We start from the raw sequence: 9,458 nt of genomic DNA on the forward strand, positions 1-9,458 counted from the left end.
TGACAGATGAGCCTTTCATAGCAATTCTCTATTCTTCCAGCTATAGTGTTGTGTCTAAGATACAGTTTTTTCCTTAGAGAGCCAGACAGCTAAAAACAATACTAAAATATTTAAAGGCAGATATTTACACACACCTCACTGTCTGACAATGAATCCTGATCATTTCCCCTTGTTTTAGATCAGTCAGGATCACCTGACATCCATTTATAGCCTTTAGAAAATGTGATTATATTATGTTTTTGTGAGCTTCCAATAGGTTATAATAATCATATTTGATATAAATTGATTCAGATCTGAGGATGTGCTCTGAACTTAACAGCTCAACCTCCTTGCTTCCTTAAGTCAAATACAATTTCCAAGTCTTCAAAGATGTCAAGTCCATCTCCTCAAAAATTATATACAAGTACAGACACCTTAGTCCAGCCATCCTACTGTTCAGGAAGAGGACTGGTTCTGTGTCCCACAAATCAATAAGTTTGGTTAAAACACTAAAGATTTAGTGAAGATGCCTGAAGCAACACAAAAAGATAGACAACAAGTATTTGCTCATATTGAGCATTCAAAGGAGGGACGCAAAGTAACTTTGCAGTCAATTCGGTGGTCTGCTTGAGGTTGGTGACTTGCTGACTGATGTCTTAAGATGCAACTTTCATATTTTCACAATGTTCTCTCCTCATGATAGCATCAGTTCTAAGAAGTACCTCACTTCCTGATGCAACAAAGACAAACTCCTACCAGCTCCAGAACGTATGTTCTCAAAATCTGTGCACTTTTTACAGCAAAGCATCTTAATCAATGGGACACAGAACCCATCTTACTCCCGCTGAGAGCACATGGGTAATGATTTTGATCCATGCAGACCCAGGACTCCGTCTCCAGTTCTTAAGTTTTCATAAATTTTTAATAGGGGTTGATTAATAGGGACAAACAGCTGGATCAGAACCCGTCAACGGGCCTTTTGACTTCAGTTTGGATTTTTCTCTAACATATATGCAACATTAAATATTCACCAGTGACTTTATTTGTAGCTGTTTTTATTGCAGTGTGTTATTGTGTTTTATTTAGTCCCTAAAAAGGAAACTCTTTAAAATTTCATAAGGAAACATAAACCAGCTGTCCTCGGTTTTAAGTATTTTCCATTTGTTGTTCAGGGTTTTTGCAGTGTGGGAGGTCTCTGTTGCTATTCAAAGGATTACTATTTCCTTCATGTAGCACACACACACACACACACACACACACACACACACACACACACACACGCACACACACACACTTCTACATATTTAGTTAGTTCAAGACAAATAGTAGCAGTGCCAAGGTAAATACATTACCGGCAGCTTTGGATGAAAAAGCTCAGGAGTTGTGAGCAATTTAAAGTCTCTAAGTTTCTTCTTCCTCACAAAGAGCTGGGAGCCTTTTGTAAAAAAAAAAAAAAAAGTTTTCCATCTTTAAAAATCAGCTCTCAAAAAGTCAGGGTGGATGTGTGCCTTGAGTAAGCACAGGAAAAACATCACAAACACGCAGACTGAGAGTAAAATGGCAGCTGGAGTCCTGGAGGGAGACCTGAAATGCACTGAAAGTGGATCTAAAGTAAAAGGAGCTGGGAGCATCTCCAAGACCTGATGCCCTCTTGTTTATGGGGCACTTTGACTTCCTTGACGTATCTTTTGGAGCTCTCTACGAGTGTCCATTTGAAAGAACAAAGCCCAAAGTGGTGTCTCACTCCAACATGACCCCTTTCACTTTCACATAAAGCATTAGGAAGCGGCTTTTCCCTCTCAAAACAAGATGGGTTCGTGTCTTTCAGTATAAATATTCTTCAATTGCATTTTAACTGCTATAGGTTTCATTTGCAACATTTTCTGGCAGGATGTGAGGTTTAATTTTAGGAGAATAAGTACACAGAGCCTCCTCGTTGCGTCCTCCTTTCGTTTTGGATGAGCAGAGGGCAGCAGCACTTGTTTTGCCACTGAATCCGTGCTTTGAGAGCGGGATCTAAACACTGCTTCTCTGATTTAGAAGCTGGATCCTGGCAGATCTGGGTGGCTTGTCTGCTGGCTGCTGCTGAAGAAGGAGTGGGGAGTCGGTGGAGAGGGGGAGGAGACAGGAAGACGCTGCCAAGGGACCAAAAGGGCACTAACTGCTGCAGCGCCAAGCACCAGAATAAGACGCGGCTGAGTGGATTTGTGCAGCTGCTTTTAAGAGTTTCAGCTCAAATCCCAAAGTATTAAGAAAATGAAGCTTGCACCTGTTGTATGCCCTTAGATGCAAAATCACATTTGACTGCTTTTTTGAAAATAGCATTAAACACTTTCAGCAGACGTATCACCTTTTGGATATACTTTGCAGACAATGTTGTTTTGCTTGCACCACTCTGGGATATTCTTTTCTTAATTTTCCTACATGACTGGTTGTTTTTGTGCCCACACAAAGTCTGCCAATTCAAAAACCTAAAAACCCTGCACCAGACAAATGCTACTGGACTGTGTCCCATGTTCAGTGGTCCTGTATTTCCTTTATTTTTTCTGCAACACTTGTCTCTATAACGCTGCATGCATTTGCATAGTAATATGCCCCAGTTGTGGCTGATTCATTATAAATTAAACCTTTTTGTCTTGTGAAGTGGCTTGACTGAAATGAAATTATCTTTAAACTGAAATGTAAAAAACAAAACAAAACAAAAAAACCCTTCAACTGCTGAATTCATAAAACATTGCAATCTGAAATCCAAATTGAGAAGCAGATGCAGAAACCAGAACTTGTTCACCTCTAGGTATACAGTTTATAGCCTTTGACTGAATTTCCTTATTGCCCTCGGCCTTCACTTACGCAACAAAGCAGAAACTGTTAACCAGCTGAAAGAAGCTGCTTCTCCACGGCATGCACACACATGCAAATGGTATTCAGTTTTTTTTTTTCGTTTCATCTTAAATCTTATTTCAGTCCAGTGACATCTCAGATCTTTTTGGCAAAGTGTTAAAGTGCATTAAGTGGGATGATGAGATAACGCGACTTTAGCTCACATCAGATCTGAACTGGCTCAACCACAAAAAGGAAGACTATTGTTTGCATGCAGAAAATCTCTTCCTCAGTTCCTCCTCTTCCTCCTCCTCAGCCTCTGTTTTTTTTTTTATTCGGTGTTTTCTAATCGTTCTTCTGTGGCTCTCGACCAAACGGAGCATTTAACAAACTCCTCCTCAGGTCGCTTACCGCCGTGAACAAAATACCCGGCAACAACTGGCTTTTCCCTCCAGTCTCATCATAAATCATTCAGTATTTTTGCTCTATCTTAAAGTAGCTGATCTGAGTCTCTCATCTTTTGTGCATCAAGAACAAAATGAGACTGGGGGCGGATATAGGAACCTGAAGCGTTCACAAAGAGGCCACATGGCAGCTTCTCTCCTCATTCAGTCTGACCTGCGCTGCACAGTTTGACCGCGTCTGTATGAGAGTACGATCAAAGACGGTGTGTGTGTGTGTGTGTGTGTGTGTGTGTGTGTGTGTGTGTGTGTGTAAATACAGCATGTGCTTGCTTCATTAGTTTTGTGCAAGCCTCTGCGCCGCGCTCTGAATGAGGAGGGAGGATGACACACGTCAGCCCCAGACAGAGACAGATGCTGCTGACACGTCTGAGCTGCATCTCTCTATTGTATTATTCATCCTCGGTGTCACATCCCATCCGTGGTGGTCAACCGAAAACTGGCCGGGAAGAGGGGGGTCCCCCCCCCCCCCAAAAAAAAAAGCACATACACTTTCTTTCCTGCTCTTGGCTTATTTTCATAATTCAGTTTGGTTTGATTTTCTGCAGAGTGTGTATAAGCCAGAGGGCAGGCTTACATCTGTCACACTCCAGCTTCAAACCAGGCTGTTGATGGTGTGTTTGAAGCCAAATGCTGTTCATTGGGAATGTGAAGAGTTTTTTTCACGCTGTGTGTGTGTGTGTGTGTGTGTGTGTGTGTGTGTGTGTGTGTGCATGTACTTGTCATTATTGCATATTTGCAACATTTTCTCCAATATTATTAACCTGCTGAAGCCTGATGGGGCTCATACGAAATAAATCCTGGTCCTAATGTGACGGATCCCAGTTTGGTTAGGGAGAATTGCAATTACTGAAATAAATGGAAGAAATATAAACACATTTGTGTTTGTTTGATTTAGGATTTTTCACCTTTATGAAACTAATTTTTCCAATAAATAACTATGGTGCTCCTTATTGGTCTCTAAGCCCGGCCCCATAAGAAAAATTAATGAAAAATTAATGGAAGTCAATGCAAAGTCCTTGTGAAGATAAAAAGACATACTTGATTATAGAAAGATAGCTAGATAGATAGACAGACAGACAGACAGACAGACAGACAGACAGAGAGAGAGAGAGAGAGAGAGAGAGAGAGAGAGAGAGAGACTGTTGCTGTGTTTTGCCCTCAGGCAACTTCCATACCATTCCAGTCTCCACCATCACTCCCTCCTCAAGCCTCTCTTCAACCCAACTGGGATTTAATTTCTGTTTTATTAATGAGTGCCAAAGGAAGCAGCAATTATACTTCTATAAAAAGATATCCATTCACCCAAAGAACAAAGGAGTTTATGGGGGTTTTTAGTGACAAAGAGGAAGAGAAATGTGTCCCTTTGTGCCACAGGATTCCAAGTATGCCCGGCTCGCCTGGAATGTCCGCTGGCTCGGCTCGGCTCAGCCCGCAGTCTTTGCTCATCGCACTCAGTCAACGGCCGAAGCCTTTGTGTGCTTTTCCCCTGAATGAAACCATCCTGGTGTTGACTTTGTGACGTGACTGAGTATCACCACGGCTCCTCATCCAAAGAAAGCACAGATTACAGATGGTTCCTCTCCCTTTTGTTTGAGGAGGAAAAGAAGAAGGATTTCAGAAAATGTTTTTCAGTCAGAGACAGACACAACCACACAATCATTCTTTCGGTCAAAAACAAGAGCAACACAGGCTATAAGTGCCTTGTGAAGGAATCATACAATTTCAGCAACTCTTCTATGTAAAAGAAAAAACAAAAAACAATCAAGCTCAGTCAAATTGGAAGAAAATCTTCTTTGAAAGATAATTTTTAATCATTGATTCCCAATATTCAGGACTGGGCTTTGACTAGGTTGATCTTCTTAACACATTAAACCTCCTGTGTTACTTGTGGAGTGCCGCAGGGCTAAGTGCTTGGATCAGTTCTCTCTACTGAATGATGTATGATTCCATTTGGTGAAATTATCAGACAGAATAGGGTACATTTCCAACATTATGCTAATCATAATTGAATTGAATACTTTTTTTTTTTTTTTAAAGTGTCTTGAGAGGACATATCCTGAATCTTCTTCAGGCTTTCTGTTGGTTTATAAAACTTTCTCTTTTGAATTTCATCGGGTCTTTGCAGGTTTCTTCAGACATCGAGAATTTGCTGAAGATAGCATTTTAGGCACGAGACTCCTTCTTTCACTCGTCCAAGATGCTCAAAATTTCAAACAGTAAAATAAAATGAGACTTTCGCTGATTAAAGCTAACCGGCAAGAAAGTCTAGCACGTTGGATTTAGTGAGTACGGAAAGGTAAGCCAAACGCACGGTGCCGTGTAAAGAGCAGCTCGTTTATTTTTCACAATCTCTGTTTCCGACTAGATCTGCAGTGAGAACCTCTGACTCAAAGAGAAGTGGAGAGCTGGGATCTCTGTGATAAGAGAGAGAGGGAGCTTTGAGGCTTGCCAACACTCAGACCCTGAAATAGCTGTTTACACAATGCGATAATTACCCTGTAAACTGCAGAGAGGATCGCAGAGGACAAGAGTGTTTTGGCTCTGGAAAATGCACAATGGGTTTGACAATCTGGGAGCTGATGCTTCAGAGTTCATCTTTGTTTTTGATGCCTTGCAGTTGAACTCAGCTTCTCACAGGCAAACAAACAGTTTCTGTGCCAGTTCGCCTAAAGGGTTCAAACTGGAAGTTGCTACAGCAACATTGAAAAACAACAACAACAAAAATAGTTTCCTTAATCTTAATCAAAAGCAGAGATTATTAAATACAAACCTGGTAAATTATACTAGGATCAGATAGTTAAACTTTAGAAATAAATTATTGTTCAAGTCGGAGGAACATAAAAACCAGTGCTGAAATGGATGTAGCAAACTTCAACTCTACCTAAAATAAAATGTACTAAAAAGAGAAAATGTATGATAAATTCAAGCCTGCACACCTAATTCCAGTTTTTCCAAATCACTAAGGTGGTATGAGGTGTAATTATTTCACCCTGAGAAACCCCCCCCCACCAACAAACTCTTTCTAAAAAGTCCTGAATCAATATGACATACCATATATGAGTGATGTAAGCTTCACATTTCAGCCAATAACACACAGCAGCATCTTCCAGTGGCAGTCAAGTGTGAAAGATTTCAGACACAACACGCCGCCTTGTGCCTCAGTCTTCATCGCGTTCACATTTAAAAACATCCAGGCCTCCAGGACCTGTCAGCTCCTGTGAGCCCACCCATCCCCCCCCGTCTCCTTCCTCAGACGTACGCGTCTATTCCTCGGACGGTAGCGATGAGCCAGCCTCTTCGTTTGCTCCGGTGGTTACACAGTCTGACTGTCTGTCTGTCTCTCGCTGTGTTTACTCCTCGTCTGCTTCGCCAGTCAGCTCTGAAACCTCAGAGCCGCTGCCAAGCAAGATACCCACAGACGAGGGGAGACGAGGGGTGAGCGAGTGGGCAAGAAAGACGTGAAGACACATCTGACACTGCTTGGGGAAGAGAAAAGGAACGCAAAGACGATATTGCTGGGGTATATGTGGACGTTTTTCAAAGCCTAATCAAACCTGTTGTGTTTCCTGTTGGAGGTTGAGACGCAGAACAAAGAGAGGAGATGTTTGAACGTGAGAAATAAAGCAGCATGTGGGGGGAGAAGGTTTGATGTTTGCTGAGCTTTGCAGCCAGAGAGGTTTATGTAAGAGTCAGATTGAAGGCTTCTCTCAGATCCTCTGCAAGTTTTATGAAGAGGCTCCTTTTCAGTCAAATACTTACATGCAGCTACCAAGTCTCCCTCTGTCAAATCATAATAACAAAGGGCATACGACTTTGAAAATAAATTAGGTTATGATTTTAAACTCTGCATTGAACTGTAAACATATCAAATATTTGACAAACATTTTGTCACTGTGAGGGATAAATTAGTTAAAGGTGACCCGATTTCCAAAGCTCTTACCATTAAAAATGAATAATAGGAAATAGGAAAGCATATTTGATTACCATTTTTCAGACTGAATGGGGCTTAAATCAGCCATTTCAAATGTCCAGTGTAGTTAACGTCCATGATGACACCCTGGCTGACATGTCAGAGTCTTTCAGTCAGTATCTGTGAGGTTTTTACGGGTGCATAAAAAAAATTGAAGAGAAAAATTATAGAAGAGAAGTGAAAACTTTCAGTCAGTGCAAAAATCCCACCCAAAGAGTATTAGAAATTTGTGCAGAACAATGTTTACTGTATGTTCACCGCAGTTAAAATGAGCCAAAAAGCCAAACAGACAGGCAAACGGGAGAGGAGCTTCCCGGCCCCGGAGAGCGGCGCTAACAATGTCATCTTCATCAGAACTCACAATCTGGAACCTGACAAAATGGTCCATCACATTTTGAAATACTAGCTAGCTGAAATACTAATACTGGAATTAGGTTGGAATTAGGGTTAGAACAAGAGTTAGAGCTCCAACCCTCCTTCCAATCCCAATTTCAACCCTTGTTCCAACTCTAAATCCAACCCTCCTTACCTCGGTACAGTTGAGTAAATACATGCAGCGACAGATGTTCCTATCTGTGAGAGAGATCATGGTGCGAGTCAGATCAGATCTGAAGAGGCCAGACGGTTCGTATTGATCGATCCGTACGCAGCAGGGAATCTTAAGCTGGCCATCAGAACAAACCTCAGGGCCCCCTGGGGGGTTAGGTGAGAGGAGGTCAATTCTCGCCTCATCACTGCGCCTTTGTTCCAGTCAGCAGCAGGCAGAGAGCCCAGCTGGGGGTCTCAGGCCAGGAGACACACGCCGATGTTTGGCTAGAAAGGTCCAGAGCGGCGTCCTTGTCTGTTCCAACTCGCTGCCTCCTTTCTTGTAGGTTTACGGGAAGCCACGCAGCCCCCTCCCATGCCCTGCCACCATCCACTTCACGCACAGACTACCTCAAAACCACATAAAGGAAAACTACAAATGCCCTCAAAACCCCAGACACAAGGACCATAGATTTCTATCCACACACACACACACACATACACACCCAAACACCTTGGAAATCCTCTGATCCACAGTCCAGATTGTTATGGCAGTTTGGTCACCTCCCCACCCCGTCCCTCCACTTTTTGTTGCTGTTTTGGCCGTCTGTCCTTTTGTCTCTGTCCGACTTTGTAATGTCTATTTATGTGCTGAGCTTTAATTGTGTTGTGTTCAAGGGACGTTTGAAATTGCCTGGTTTGCACATTTTGCATCACAATAGGAGTCGCAGTGAGGCCACTCGTCTGGCTGTACTGTGCCAGGTCTCCCTTTTAGAGAGACGGGTGTTTCATCTTTTATGTTTGTCTGCATTGTGTTTGAAAAATGCATAAATTAACCTTCTGATGAATCCCTTGTACTCGAACTGGCCCAGATTCACCCACATGCTTGACTGGACAGAGCCTGTTACTGGCATGATGTCATGGCGGCCAAGCGAAACTTTTCAGAGCCGCCTTTTGTTGATATCCAATTAGGAACCCTCTTTGAAGATTTTCCGCAGCCTTTGAACTGACCGTTTATGAGTTATGTCACTCGTTGCATGTTGACAAATACTTTATGTAATTTGCACTAATGTTTTTGAGATTTGATTTGGGAGATACGATGGTGCAGCTACAAGCATTAGTCTTACAACCAAGTCCTGAGTTTGAAAATGTGATCTAATGTGATTAAACATTTATCTCAGGTTTATCCATCTGGAGATTCTGATCTTTATATTTTTCCTGGTATTGGACAGAAAAGATTAGGATGAATTCAAAGCCTCAGAAGCATTTCAACCAGGCAGTATTCAGCAGCAGGCGAGGCGATAAAGATTACTGGGGGTCTTGCTGTGATTTAAACATTAGAACTGTTTGGACCTCTCCACTTTTAGGGACTCACTACTGACTCTTGCCTTGGCCACTGGAGAAAACATCACGATGATCACCTGTTGCTTCGATTTGAAGGAAGTTTGCTCGGTTTTGATCATTGGATGGCTTGGCGGTTCCTCACTTAAGATCGTAAATCAGCTTAGATATGAAGAAAAGGAGCTTAAGGAAAGTTGCTAAGCAATGTATTATATGGGTTGAAAGCATAGAGGAAAAAACCAAAACTTCTCAGACTGAACATTTCATTTTACCACCAACATGGACTAGGAGAGGGGTCTTCAATTCCAGGCCTCGAGGTTGGGCGGCCTTCAACTTTCAGATGCGACATCCTCATCTGG

General features: G+C 42.2%; 1 long non-coding RNA gene across 1 annotated transcript; it reads right to left on the minus strand.

Moving 5' to 3' along the window:
* Positions 1-4,488: 4,488 nt before the first annotated feature.
* Positions 4,489-5,924, minus strand: LOC106954369 (uncharacterized). Its single transcript, XR_001426347.1, has 2 exons — positions 5,759-5,924; positions 4,489-4,846 (listed from the first exon to the last, which is right to left on the minus strand). It is a non-coding gene; the product is annotated as an uncharacterized LOC106954369 (long non-coding RNA).
* Between the last annotated feature and the right edge of the window lie 3,534 nt (positions 5,925-9,458).

This window comes from Poecilia latipinna, unplaced genomic scaffold (genome assembly GCF_001443285.1).
Source record: "Poecilia latipinna isolate Pla-1442-1.1 unplaced genomic scaffold, P_latipinna-1.0 Scaffold649, whole genome shotgun sequence".
In the NCBI taxonomy this organism is placed as follows: domain Eukaryota; kingdom Metazoa; phylum Chordata; class Actinopteri; order Cyprinodontiformes; family Poeciliidae; genus Poecilia; species Poecilia latipinna.